We start from the raw sequence: 13,406 nt of genomic DNA, 5'->3' as shown, positions 1-13,406 counted from the left end.
GAGTCTAAGATGATCTCAACAGAGTGTTGGTGAGATGAAATCAGAAGGGTCATCCACAAACAATTTTTTAATTTTTAAATGCCTTCGGGGAATGCTCAGGAAGCTCAGAGATTTATCAATTCTTTCAGAAAGAACCTGGATTTGTGTGTATCCTCTTAGTACTACTATAATAATTTAAAATATTGGCTTTGCTGGGAAGGACTATCTCTGTTGGATGACAGACTTTTGCAAACAGCTTACCTTCACATGAGTATTAAGACAGAAACCAGAAGATAAGACTATAAACTATGGAAAGTAGAATTGTGCAAGCCTTTGAAAAGGATCTTGCAAAAATCACTTAGGAAATACAGTGAAATTGTGCAGCCACCTAAGCACAGCTTGTCCTCAAGGAGTTCTCTGTCTGAGAGCACAGAAGAAAAACCAGCCCCAAATCCTGTCTGAGCAGCATCAGTTCCCCTCTCCCTAAGCATATGGCTGCTCCTCAGAAAGCTGGGGGCTCTGGGACTGAGCACAGGGAGCAATGTGGGCGAAACCAAGGCACTGTCACCCTGTGTGCGTGACCGCTTCCACAAATCCTCCAGCTACTCTGTAAATACTCCTCTCCCTCTCACTATTTGCATTGGTAATTCATACACCAAATAAGTAATGGCTGAATGACACAGATGGGGGGGGGGGAAATCTGTTTTTCTTGCTCCCTTTATTGTTTTATTTGATATTAAAAAAAAAAATATAATTCTACTACAGAGCAGAGAAATAAGGAAGACTGTACTTCCTTTCTATTTCCAAGACATCTTTGTCATTCATACCTTCTTTCTGTGAATCTGCATTTCAGTTCTATAAAACTGGGGGGGAAACCCTCTGATAGAAGCACTGATGATGCCCCAGAGCTCTCTGCAGCTCTCACATAGCTGCAGTATCTCCCATCAGCAGACTACTGCTCTCTGAGCCACTTTAGGCACAGCAGCTCATGTCTGGAGGGTGACAGCAAGGAAATCAGCACAAGCAGTCTGGAAATTCAACTTCACTGTGGTGAAGCCAGAAGAATAAAAACTGCAAAATAAACTGCTTCCTCTTGTTGAGGGAAGTGAGGACAGAGGTACCTAATCAACAGCTCTCAGTCTACTAAAACCTTTAAACTCACTTTAACAGGAGAGGCAGATAAAGTGATACATGTAATATATTACTTTCTAGGTTTTCTTCCTGTGAGCAGGCAAAATTGACTACTGTGATTAAAGATGAATTAATTCAAGCTGGGATTTGATGTAAATTACTCAGACTGAGAAAATGAAAGAAAGATTATGGCCTCTGCAAATGCATTTTTTATTCTCTGCCAATACAAGGTTAATTTTTTTTAATTCATATTTTTATTACAATACACATGATAAGATTATTCACAGAAATCATCACATTCAGGGTGTGCTGGCTGGAGACACAGAAAGTCCTTAGTCTGATTACTTCCTAACATAATTTTATTTGCCTCATGATCCTTTTGCATTTTACAGTGTGAATTAGAGTTGGAAGACATATCTAAATCAAAGACAGGCTGTGGGGTGTAGCAAAACTAAAACCTCAAAACAGTTATGAGCTGCAATAAAGATAATTTAGGAAGGAAGAGAATTACAGCACTTTATGTCAGTGGATGGTGCTCTGTATAGTACCTACACACATAATGTATATGCATAGAATGGTTTTGTAGAGGGTGATTGTTATGCAGCCTTCCCTTGGTGCAGTGGAAAAAACATCTGGGGGAAAAACTATATATTCAATTCAAGCTGTTCACAATTCTACTTAGATTTACTTGAAAATAGACGTTTTGCCCCTTATTTTCTAACTCGTCTTTGAGTTCAGGTGTGTTCATAGAGGGGCTTGCTTCAGTAGATCTGGCTTCTGCAGCAAAATATCATGTAGCAAGAAAAACAAATTATGCTTCACAGCTGAATTTCATTGTAAGGCCCATGCACAGAGCTACATGTTGCATTTAGATCCATTTAGGTACTTATCTGGGAATGATATTCCTTAACAATCTTTAAAAACCCCATTTTATCAATAATTTATCAATTGTATAATTCATCAATTTTATAATTTACTTTCAATATATTTTATGTTAGCTCCTGATGCTGACCTTCCCAAATTATAATTCTCCTTATTTGTTATGAACTTTAGGGAACATCTCTAACACATTGGTACTATTTAGGACTTCTTTTGTAGGAGCTTTTGCTCATCCTTATTTTATTTTTTCGCAATATAGGCACCCATTTAGACACCAACCTACCTAGAAGATTTCCAGGCATAAATAGGAATAAAAAGTAAGTAGTGCTGAGACATGACCAAACTTTAGGGTATGCTGTTTCCTATTTCTTTTCCTAAATGAAGAGTTGGGCATCTTGCAAGACAGGAAGCTCTCTGTTACAAGTCACAGTACATACAAAGCATGTAAGTTGTCAATGGCCCAGTGGTGACAATGGAAAAGCTCCTTTAAGACAATTTGAGTACACCTTGTAGGCTCTCAGAGATCCTTTCACTACTCCTTTCTAACATGGAGCTGATGCTCCTTGCTCTCTATTAAAACATAAAGATAGTGAAAAAGTATTTTTAGGTGGAAGGAGTTGGTTTAGTTGGTGATTCCACCGAGACACTGCTGCGTTTCAAGAAGAAGAACATGGTGAACAGAAGGGAGGAGTCAAGACAACATGCTGGAGCACTTTCTGGGCCAGTTTTCAGCTCTATCAGTTTTCTTGAAGACAAATTAATGGCGGGGCCTAAGTCTTCCCCCTGGGTTTGGCATGCTACCAGCTGCAATGCAGTGATGTGAAACCCCAACCTATCTTTCATAAAGCATGAAAAGTCTTAGGTGTGGAAGGGTAAAGCTCATAAAACTGATATGAGCAAGATATAGCTTAGTTATCCACCGGGAAATACCAAGGGACAGGCAAGGGTCCAAGGGTTGCTGTTGTACTAAGTAACAGTCAAATTGTGTTTCTTAATCACTAAGAAAAGAAGGATGGAGGTTGTATGTTCTAACTCACTATTTCTTCATTTTCTGTATTGTAGGAGATCCAAATTTGAACCTGTACTGTGCAGCCTTTGGTCCCACCCGTCAGGTCCTGCCCCCACATCTGTCTGCCAAGCCCCATCGGCCCATCATGTGTCACCCTGCCCCACCTGCCATCCCTGCTCCGTGTCCCAGCCACAGCCCCCACCACGTCCCTTCCCCAAGCCATCAGGCTGCAGGCTGAGGCTTTCTCAGGCAATCAGTTATGAATAAATTGGTTTTACTGACAAATTTCTAGAATTAAGCTTACCCCTACCTAGCTGCATGCCTTGGAAATGTGCCTTTTTGACACAGCAAATATTTATTCTATAGAAAGAATAGAATAAAAGAAAAGAATTTAACAAAAGAAAGAATTGCACTAAAGAAATTTTTCAGAGAGCCTGGTGGATGGAACAATCACCATCACTTAGGAGCACTGACACCAGCACTGCTGGGGTCCAAGCCTGGCACTCGAAGCCCAAGGGGTTACTCAGACAGGCTGAACTTTTGGGACTGATTCACACACCCTCCTTACTGGAGAATTTTAGTTAGTAAATCAAGAATCATAGATAAATTATGAGGAACCTTTGTTTTGTGAATCCTGCCAGATCCCTGGGGCTGCCCAGCAACTTGCTCTTTGATATGATTGCATCTGTATGTCCAGCCAATATATAATGTAAATTCACAGGTGAAATATTATGCACTGAGTGATTTCAGGTGCTTTTTAGTGTGGAGTAGATAAAGTAACTGAATGTGTCTGCAAGTGCCTACAGAAACACCTGAGGAAAAAGGTCCTTGCTCTGAATTTGGCTCACAGTCCCTGTGAGATGCAGTTGGCTGTCCATTAAAAGGGAACACCTCCTGGAAGTATTGTAAAGGAAACCACTTGGTAACAGTGGGAAGTATAGAGGCTGTACAGCTGTACAGAAAGGGGGGCAGGTTAATGCACTTGACAGAATCAGACATTTTCTTGAAATATAGATTTCAGCTGGAAAAAATAAATTTTCAAACCAAAATATTAAGTAAGTTTCTTCCTAGATTCTACAACTGTAGTAAACATTTATATAGAAATGACCAATTTGAGAATCAAAAGAAAGATTAACAGCTTTAGTTTTATATGCTAGCAGCCAAATTAATTTCTCACTTTGTGGAATTCATCCAGGCTTCTACTCTCTAACTTTAGTGAGTTATTCCAGATTTAAACCAGTGTAAGCAAGGGCAAGTTAAAAATACTTGTGCCACAATTGGCCTTGAAAATACATTTCTCCATGACAGACATTAAACTGACTGCTGAGGCAGACAGCATGTCTTGCCCATAATAATTTTGTATTTGCTTCTTTTTCTCAGTCCTTAAAATGAGTTCATGACTTCATGACTCTTAAGAGTAAATGCATTATATAATGAATACAGTTTTTATTCAATATTTGAGGGGAATGAAAGTAAATGTTGTATGTAATAATACTGCCTGGAAAAAGCAGTGATAAAATTCTGATGAGGGAGTCAATAGGAAGGCATTTAGTTAATCTTGTGGTCTGAGGTAAATGGCAAACAATCATGTAAACCTAATTAACATCACAAAACAAATACAAACAGCATTAGCCCATCAGTTCTTAGTTAATCTTATTTTTTTTCAGAAAACCATTGCATGAAAAGGTTAGGGCTTATATACTCAAATCCAATTCCATAAATAATTTGTCATGCTTTATCCAAAATTGACCCAATCTACACTCCTGCAAGCAGAGCTTTCTCACACAGATGGACCTTTGGAAATAAGCTTTGCCTAATGGCATTTCCTCCCTTTTATTCTGGTACCTGAGCATTGCACAGAGAGAGGTGGATTAGTGAGAAAAGAGAATAGCCACACAACTATTGCAATAACTATGATATCAAATTTCAGTGCAGACAGTTAAGTGAAAAGAACCTTGCTGAAGCATCAGCACTGGGGAAATGCTCCTGGAAATAAGTACATTTAATTTGGATTATATTTTTGGTTTGGGAGAAGAATTTGTAACATTTTCTTTGTCGTTTTATAAAGCAAATATCTATGATGTATCAGCGAATTTGATTTCTGATCATTCTGTTGTTTCCTTCTGCTCTTCATTAATCCTGGAGGATTTTACATCATTTTTAGATACACTTTCCATGAATATGGCACTGTGGCTAAATATCATAAGAGGTACTTTAGATGTCTCAAAGGCCATTTCTTCATACCTTTATACACAGGCCTGAAGAGAGTATCAGAGAATGGACAATATGAGACTTCAAAAAAAACTCCAAAAAAACAAACCTACTTATTTTTCATTAACTCAGAATTGAGTAAATGGGAATCTCAGAAGGATTTTTGAAAAGTGAGTATTCTTTATCTACCTAAGTTATCTGAGATAAACTAAATTTCAGCTCTCAGATGAGGATGATTACCTGATTAAAATATTCACCTGAATGATGAACTAGCATGTTCTACCAAGGGAAAAGTGCAATACAGTATTTTAATTTTTTCTGCTTATGTAGTACCTATATGTTACTTAAGAATGAACTGTTTAGTTATTTCAATACATCAGCTGTTAAGGGGTAAAATGCTAAAACCAGCTGGTAGCCCTGAATCCTTGTCCCTGTTCAGTCCTGCCCTGGCAGTTGGCCATCCCCAGGGAGAGTCAGTGGGGATTTTCCTGAGTATATTAGGAACGACAGGAAAGACACACAGAAGAGAAATTTTCCATCTGCTGCAAATCTCTAATATGTTGTTCTGCTCAATTTTACCTACATATCTTCATCTCCAAAAGGAAGAGTAAGAAAAAAAGACTGCTGGAATAGAGAACAGATTTTCTACTTTAAACTCAGAATTTGTGCAAAATATTGGGTGCTTTGTCCATGATTCATGAAATTGATGAGAATAAGCTATAAATATTTGAACTTTTTGTTATGCACAGATGTCACTATTATAGACTTTGAAGAACCTTTCTATGCATTTTGTATTGTCATACATTTTTAACTGTATTGCCCTTTTACTGTTGCCCTTCTTGTTGTATTTTTCCTCCTAATGACAGAGCAGAGTCTAATTAGATTTGTAAAAAAATACCCAACTCTTAGTCTTTATTGAGAACTAATAGAGTAAAGAACTCACTGTTAAGAAATAAAAAAAAAAAATAAATATTAAGAGGGATACGTGCATGTAGTAAAGAGGTGTCATGGAATGACAGGAAAAGGGCAGCACCTTTAAATTAAGAAAGGAAAATGATGTAATAATGATTAAACCACAAAACAGAACTCCAACACAGTGAATGAGCAATGAAAATAAGGTAATAAAAAGGAGTACTGAACTAGCTCATGAGACATGTTATTGCAGTGAACATTATGCTAGGACTGTTTATTTTGCTTAGCATTATGGCCACTTTCAAGGTTGCTATGACAAATGTGTGAGCGTTTAATGGAAAATGAACTTTTTTTTTTTTAACTAAAAAGGCATCTACCAGCTCTCTGCCTACTCAATTTCCTAAATTACGTGCCACATAAATTTAACTTCATTGGCACTAAACAAATGTTAATGTTAACCACTTATGGGTTAAAGCAGTTTTTGAAATATTCAGTGTGTTTTTCTGTTGACATTCCTCATTCCATAAATAATTCCATTGTAACCCATGCAGTTTTGCTTTACTCAAAATGTAAGGCACAATAACAGTGCCTAAATAATAAGTTCTACTAGCTAATGGGCTGATCTAGTTTAAAAAATTTATATATTTCTACTAGATTTAAGGGATATTAAATTTTTTTTGTAACTGGCCTTTCAATGACTTTTTCTCCCCTGGTACTGAAAGAGTCTTATTCATGTGTGACTAAGTGACACTAAAATTTATGCAAGATTCTTACAGCAGAGGGAGTAAGGGAGGAAAAGCACAACAGGGTTTCTCCATGCAACTTACATTATCAATGTGGTTCATTCATTGAGCAGTGACAAACTCAGAGGCCTGTTACCAGCTGGAATAGATGTACTGGACCAAACAAAGAGGGAAAGTGGAATTTGGACAACCAGTCTGAAGGCGAGCTAAAACCAGAGCACAAGAGGGTCGTTGGAACCCAATGCACAGGAGGGTCACACATTTACAGGGCTGTTCTCCAGGTTGTAATCCAGCTTCTAAAGATGAAGATTAACTGCTAAAGATCAGGTGTTTGGGATGTTTGCTGGCATGGGAAGCAGGTAAGGGGTTCCCACCTGGCCTGTCAGGATGTGTAAGGGGAGTGGTGGAAAGCTAGATTAGCTTTGCAGCATTTGAAGCTGTGCAGATAGTGCTTATTAATGTAATGAAATAATGGAAATACTAAATGGTGAGTGTGGTCACAATGGAACTTCTGAGATAAGAAGAAAAGATGGTGTAAGGAGGAGAAGAAGAATATAAGATCAGGAAGCCTAACTAATCACATTTCAGCATTTCAAAAGGAATTGATCAATTTCCTCTGCTGGGACCTCAGGCTGAAGGTACATTGCCCTCTAACCTGACAGCTGAAGATATTATGTGTGATATTATTGAAGAAAACCTTTTTATATGCTCCTTCTTTCCCGAAACATTTTTTAGGAGTACCTTTTTAGGCAATTTTTTTTCTGCTTGCTCCTAGGGGATAATTGGAAGACAACTGTCATGGTTTGTTCATTTTAGCACAAGATTGGCTATTTCATCATTGAGATGAATGGTGATGAGATGAGGTGTAACTCTGTCACTGCCAGATTAACAAAAAAGCATCAGGGGGCTTCAAGTCACAGCACAGGAACCTGCAAGACTACAAGTGATACTGATCATGTTCTCCTCTGATGTTTGCTGCTGAAGATTCAGGCTTAATACAGATCTCCTAAAGAGCTGTCCTTGACCCTGTCCAAAGAACTCTAGAGCAGTGTGCATGTAGATGAGGCACTTCTACATATATTCACAAAGCTGGTGCTTTTCTAAAGCTACAGGCAGCAAGCAGCATTAAAAGCCTAAACTTGCTGCTCAGGGAACAATGTATGCAAGCAAACAAGTGACTGAGAATAAGAGAGAAAAAACCATAAAACAACCCAAAACACTTTTCTAGGATGTATTTGCTGGTAGGAGAGAAGCAGAATCTCCTGGCTGTGGAGAATTTGCTTGAGACACCACAATTTTTTTACCTGGCTGTGGAGAATTTGCTTGAGACACCACAATTTGCTTCAGCATCAGGCTGGGTGTATTTGCCATTCCTTGGGACATGCTGTGGTTCACTAAGCTCTGCTCAGCTGAAAAGAAACTTTTCATGCCATGCCTCTGCAGAGTGTTGCATGCAATATTTATGTTGGTAGAAGAGCTGAAATTACTGTGTTTGAGTTAAACAGATGAGCAGAACTAATGCAGGGTTGAGCAAGGCTGAATACCAAGCTGCTAAGGTAAACCACAGCTCAGCTTTCTCATTCTGGTCAGCTAATGGCTTGAAAACATTGAAATGAACTTACACTAGACTACGTGTACCATCAGCCATCAATAACTCATCTGGAGCTATTTCACCTGAAGAGGACTGTCAATAAACCACTGTGGGACATTGCTTACATGTTATCTAGCTGCCTGATTACCTGCTGCTTGTTCACTGCCATACATATTGGATGGACAAAATGTCTTCAGCAAGCATGAGTTTTTGGATGAAACCAAGACCGTCCACTCAGCAATCCTGGGCATTCACCACATTGTATATGAGTCCAGTTAAGATTTTAAGCAATGTTATATTCTGAATTCCTGAGATCTATGATCACTGTAAGTTCCTATATTCAAACATATAGTTGACTTGGAGGATACTACGAAGAAAAACCATATTAGGGAAAGATCTTTGCTTCAGTCCTGATTTGACATCACAAATTACTGTCAGCTGTGATTTAACAGTCAGTATCAAGACAAAAGTAAGTTTTCAGGTATTGTGCTGATCGACATGATGACATGGCAGGCTTTTGAATAACATAGCTGTATCTATCTATATCTATAAATGACATAGCTAGACTATGACTACTGACACTAAGCAGCACCTGTTGATACCTACCTCTTTACTAGCTTTCTCCACTTTTGTAAGAAATCAAGGTAAGAGTGAACTGACAATCTATCAAGATCTTCTTTAAAACTGTCACTGTAGATGTGTTATTGACAAGTTACTTACTGTCCAAAAAAGGAAGAAAAGAACTCAGTGGAACTTCTATTAGCATGTTGCTACCAGCCACATTTCAGAAGTTGTTTGAAGTCTAGTAAGTGACTATCCAAGCATGTCAGTAGCTGGTGAAAGTACTGCAAGTAGAATTGAACTTCAAAGTCAGAGATATAGTTAAGCATTTACAGCACCATGTAGTGGAAATAGGGAAGAAAAGATCATTGCAAGCTGCAATGATCTGCAGCTGATGAGGTGCCATCCAATCATCCATGTAAATATGTAACCTGAAATTCCTCTTGGGCTGCATCACAGATGTCAAAGTTCCACCAAGTCCTGGCAGTGTGTTCTCCAAATGCTCTGACAGCCAAGACTTTCATCTCAAGTGATGTTGTGATAGTATGTCAGTTGCTGTGTTTTTGCAGACATGAGTCATTAATGATGTCAGCCTTTCCTAAATGACCTTTGCAACACGTGGGAGCTGTTCCATTTAAATGTTCTTACGTCCAGTTGCCACACACACAGCTTTAAACTGGGCAGGCTCGAAGATCTTTTCTACAGTACAATCATTCATTACACAAAGTGAGATTTTTTCACCTACTCAAAACTTTTAGAAGGCAAACAATCCCAGAAGAGGTCCACACACATAGCAGGACCTAGTTTGTCTATTTATAAATCTGTATCACTTTGATGTCTTGCAAGGGACAGTTCTTTAGCCAATAGCCTGATAAGGAAGCCTACATTTTTTAAAGGTCATTTGTGGGCAAACAACACTAATATACAACCCATTGCTGAGTTAGTACATGCTACTTTATCAATCAGGGAGCAAGCCCAGGTGGTGTTCTGTCCAAGTCTACAAAAAGATTCCAATGTATAACCTTTTGATTGCCTGCTTTATGAATGGTAAGGCTTCTATATCTTCCTCAGGAGATCAAAAGTAGATTCCCAAGTGCAAGCCCTTAAGAAAAGAGTGAAAAAATATACAAATGAAGGGAGCAAGGACTTGAAATAAGCTGTTTCCTAGTACAGGCAGCTTTGAACTCAAGATGTAACTGAAGCCTGTCCCCAGGGTTTTGTTTAAAGCTGACTTCTGTCTCATTCTTCAGCAGATATATAGCCAATTGGGAATACCTGCTCTGGGCAAAGCACATTGTAAAGGTTAGTTTGGAAGAAAGTATTCTATGTTGTCTAGAAATGTACAAGTCAACTGGTTGAGCATTTTCTAAATTATTCCAATAATAACTGGAACTGTCCTAACAAACTGTTACAATACAGATCTGTTAATGTTCTCACTCTACTTTTCCCTCTAAATGTAAATGTTTATGTTAAAGAAATTCAGAGGGAATGGAGATAACTGCTGCAGCGAAGGAGTTTCAGTAGATACATCTGGGCCACACATTCAGGGTGTGAAGTCAAAGTGAGTCTTACACTCTAACTCTGGAGCCAAAGATATATTACTGCAAAACTGAGGAGTGATAGCATGGAAAAGTACAACCAACATATTCACTCCCACCCTCCCTTAGCTTACTTCCCACCTTATGGGAGGAGTAGATTTTTAATTTGATCTTGGGGCAAAATCCTTCTACTTTCCTTACACTACTGTAAAGCCTCACAGCATCATTTACCAATAAATTATATTTACAATTAATAAACATTGGAGGAAAATACTCTCAGTAGTGAGAACTGCCACCACATTCATGAATGTGAGCCAGTTCAGAGGTATCAGGCTGAGCAAATGAGGACTAAGGGGAAAGCAAAGATGTGACTGGTCTAAAGGGAAAAGAAACCTTGGAGACAGTGGTAGATTAATGGAGAGCAAAGCTACAGTGAGCATGAAGTCATCAAGGATAGTGCAGGAAGAACTTGAGTCACGATCAGCATGTTATTGAGTAAGCTGATGAGCCAGACTTACCACCTCACTGCTGGCTGGAGGTAAACTAGCAGGACTCCATTGGCAACAAGCAAACTATGCAGTTCAGATACTTGTGAATTTTCCAGAAACACAAAAAGGGCCAAAGTTTTTAGAATATTTCATTTTTCTAAACTTCATAAAAGAGAAATGGGACTAGGAAATGTGAACTGGCAATTACATAGTTAAAATCTATTCTAGTAACCACTTTCAAAAATGTCTAACTAAAAACAGGATGAATATTTGTGTGCACTGACATTACTTTGATTTTTTAGTAGTGGCATGAAGGGGAATGACTCAGTCTTCTCAAGTCCCCACCCATCCTCTGGCTCCTAAGAACAGTTTAAATTTTGTAGTAGAAACAGGGTCCCAGATTCACTGACTAGCTGCCAGCTCTGCCCGTACTCACCCACGGCCAGTGTCACCCTGCTGCTGATGCTTCAGCCTGAGCGGATGTGTGTGCCCCCCAAATATACTGTGCACAGGAATTTTTACCTGGCTGTTCAGGCCCCAGATTCCAGCCAGGTTTTAGAGGTGCTTTTAAGATAGATTGGTAATCTGGAAAAGGTTTGGAGGTTCTGATTTTTTTAACTAAGCTATCTTGAAGTTAGCAACTCTGTGAAAACATTTTTGTGCCAAAAGAGCATGTGAAGCAGCTGTTCAGTACTTATGCAAACACCTGTGAATAGTTTTAAGCTTACTAACACTTAGCTTTCCCCCTCACCTCAATACCATGCTAATACCGATTACTTATATTGAAAAGCCTTTGTTCATGAAATATATTCATATTTTAATAATTCTGACAGTGAAAAACATTGAGTTATAATGATGACATGACTAAAATGACAATTCTTTGATCGTAACTTGAAATATTCAAGCATTAACGGTAGGATTTGCCTCAAAATTAGAGATCAGGTTTAGCAGGCAGAAAATCACATCACTTATTCTGAAACTATCTTGCTTCTTCAAAATTCATCATTTTCTTGAAAAACCACAGAATTTCTGATGCAGTAAGTGAATTCTGGAGATCATCTAGTCCAACCTCAAATGCCCAAAGCAGGGTCAGCTTAAACAGATTACTCAGGGACCTGCCTCAGTGAATTCTGAATGTCTCAGAGGATGGAGACTCATCACTTCTTTGATCAACCAGCTCCAAATGCACTAAAGCCTTCAGAACTATGACTTTAGAAATATAAGTTTACTAATGTAGCTAACTTATAGAAATCTGTGCAAGTCTGCCACAGACTAATCAGAAGTCTGGATAGCACCGCTATTTTAGAACAGCATTGTTAATTGAAATGTCTGGACAGCAGTCAGCCTTCAATACCAGTCAATTAGCTATTCATCTGTGCAAATCCCAGACATGCACCAAGTAGAGTGTCCTGGACTAGGACTTGGCAGATTTCTGAAACACTCCCTGTTATGGAAGAGCCAGGACCTTGACTCTATCAGACTTTACTTTTTAATTCAGGTACACAAAAAGGCTTAAAGGTGCTGGGGAAGTCAGAAGCTGCATAGCTGTATTCAGAATGTTTGAAATTACTTGTGAACACATCCTGAAGAGAATAATTTTGTGAGCAGGACCCAGATGATGTTCCTCTTCCTCTTCTCCCCCTCTCTAATCCCGATTCAATGGAGGTGATTTCACCCCTGTCCCACAGTGTACCTCTTTGCCTTGCAGGGATCACCATTCTTACGTCTCCACCAATTTCCAGGCTTCTAAGAACTAACAGAAGACCACTAAGCCCAAGGAAGCAGGAAGAGTCACTCACCATTCTCATGAGAGAAGTAGCCCTGAAAGAAAAAGAGTTCTCTCCTTCATAAGCAGCATTTTTAACACTTAGCTGTAGAGTCATGGAAAACAAGAACAGTGGATCCTGCACAGCTGGTGACTCAAGTGTCTCTTGTACTCTTGAAGGCCAACAGTGACAACCTTCTCAAACTAATTTGTTCCACCTCGTTGGTTTCAACATAGGTCTAACAACTGTTAAAATTATTTAACTCTATTACCAATGTGATTTTTAGGACAAGAGAGCAAACCAACAGTTGTTTAGAGTTTCAGTGTTTTAGTTTTCTTGCTCCCCTTGAAAAGAGTCTCCCAATGTTTTGCAGAATCTAGCCCATTGTCCATCTTATAAACAGTTAAATGCAAATAGGTAAGAGACAAAAGAAAACTTAGGTAAAACCATATCAGACTTGGAAAACAGTTTTTGGATTGGTCAGTCTGTGGCTGAATGCCCACTTAATGGAGACAACTTCTCAGCATTACTATATTCAAGAGTGATGTAGTATTTCAAACTCTTTTGAGGCTTGCAATACAACTTTTAAATACTATTT

Source organism: Melospiza melodia, chromosome 6 (genome assembly GCF_035770615.1).
Source record: "Melospiza melodia melodia isolate bMelMel2 chromosome 6, bMelMel2.pri, whole genome shotgun sequence".
Lineage (NCBI taxonomy): Eukaryota > Metazoa > Chordata > Aves > Passeriformes > Passerellidae > Melospiza > Melospiza melodia.
This window is presented reverse-complemented; position numbering follows the sequence as displayed.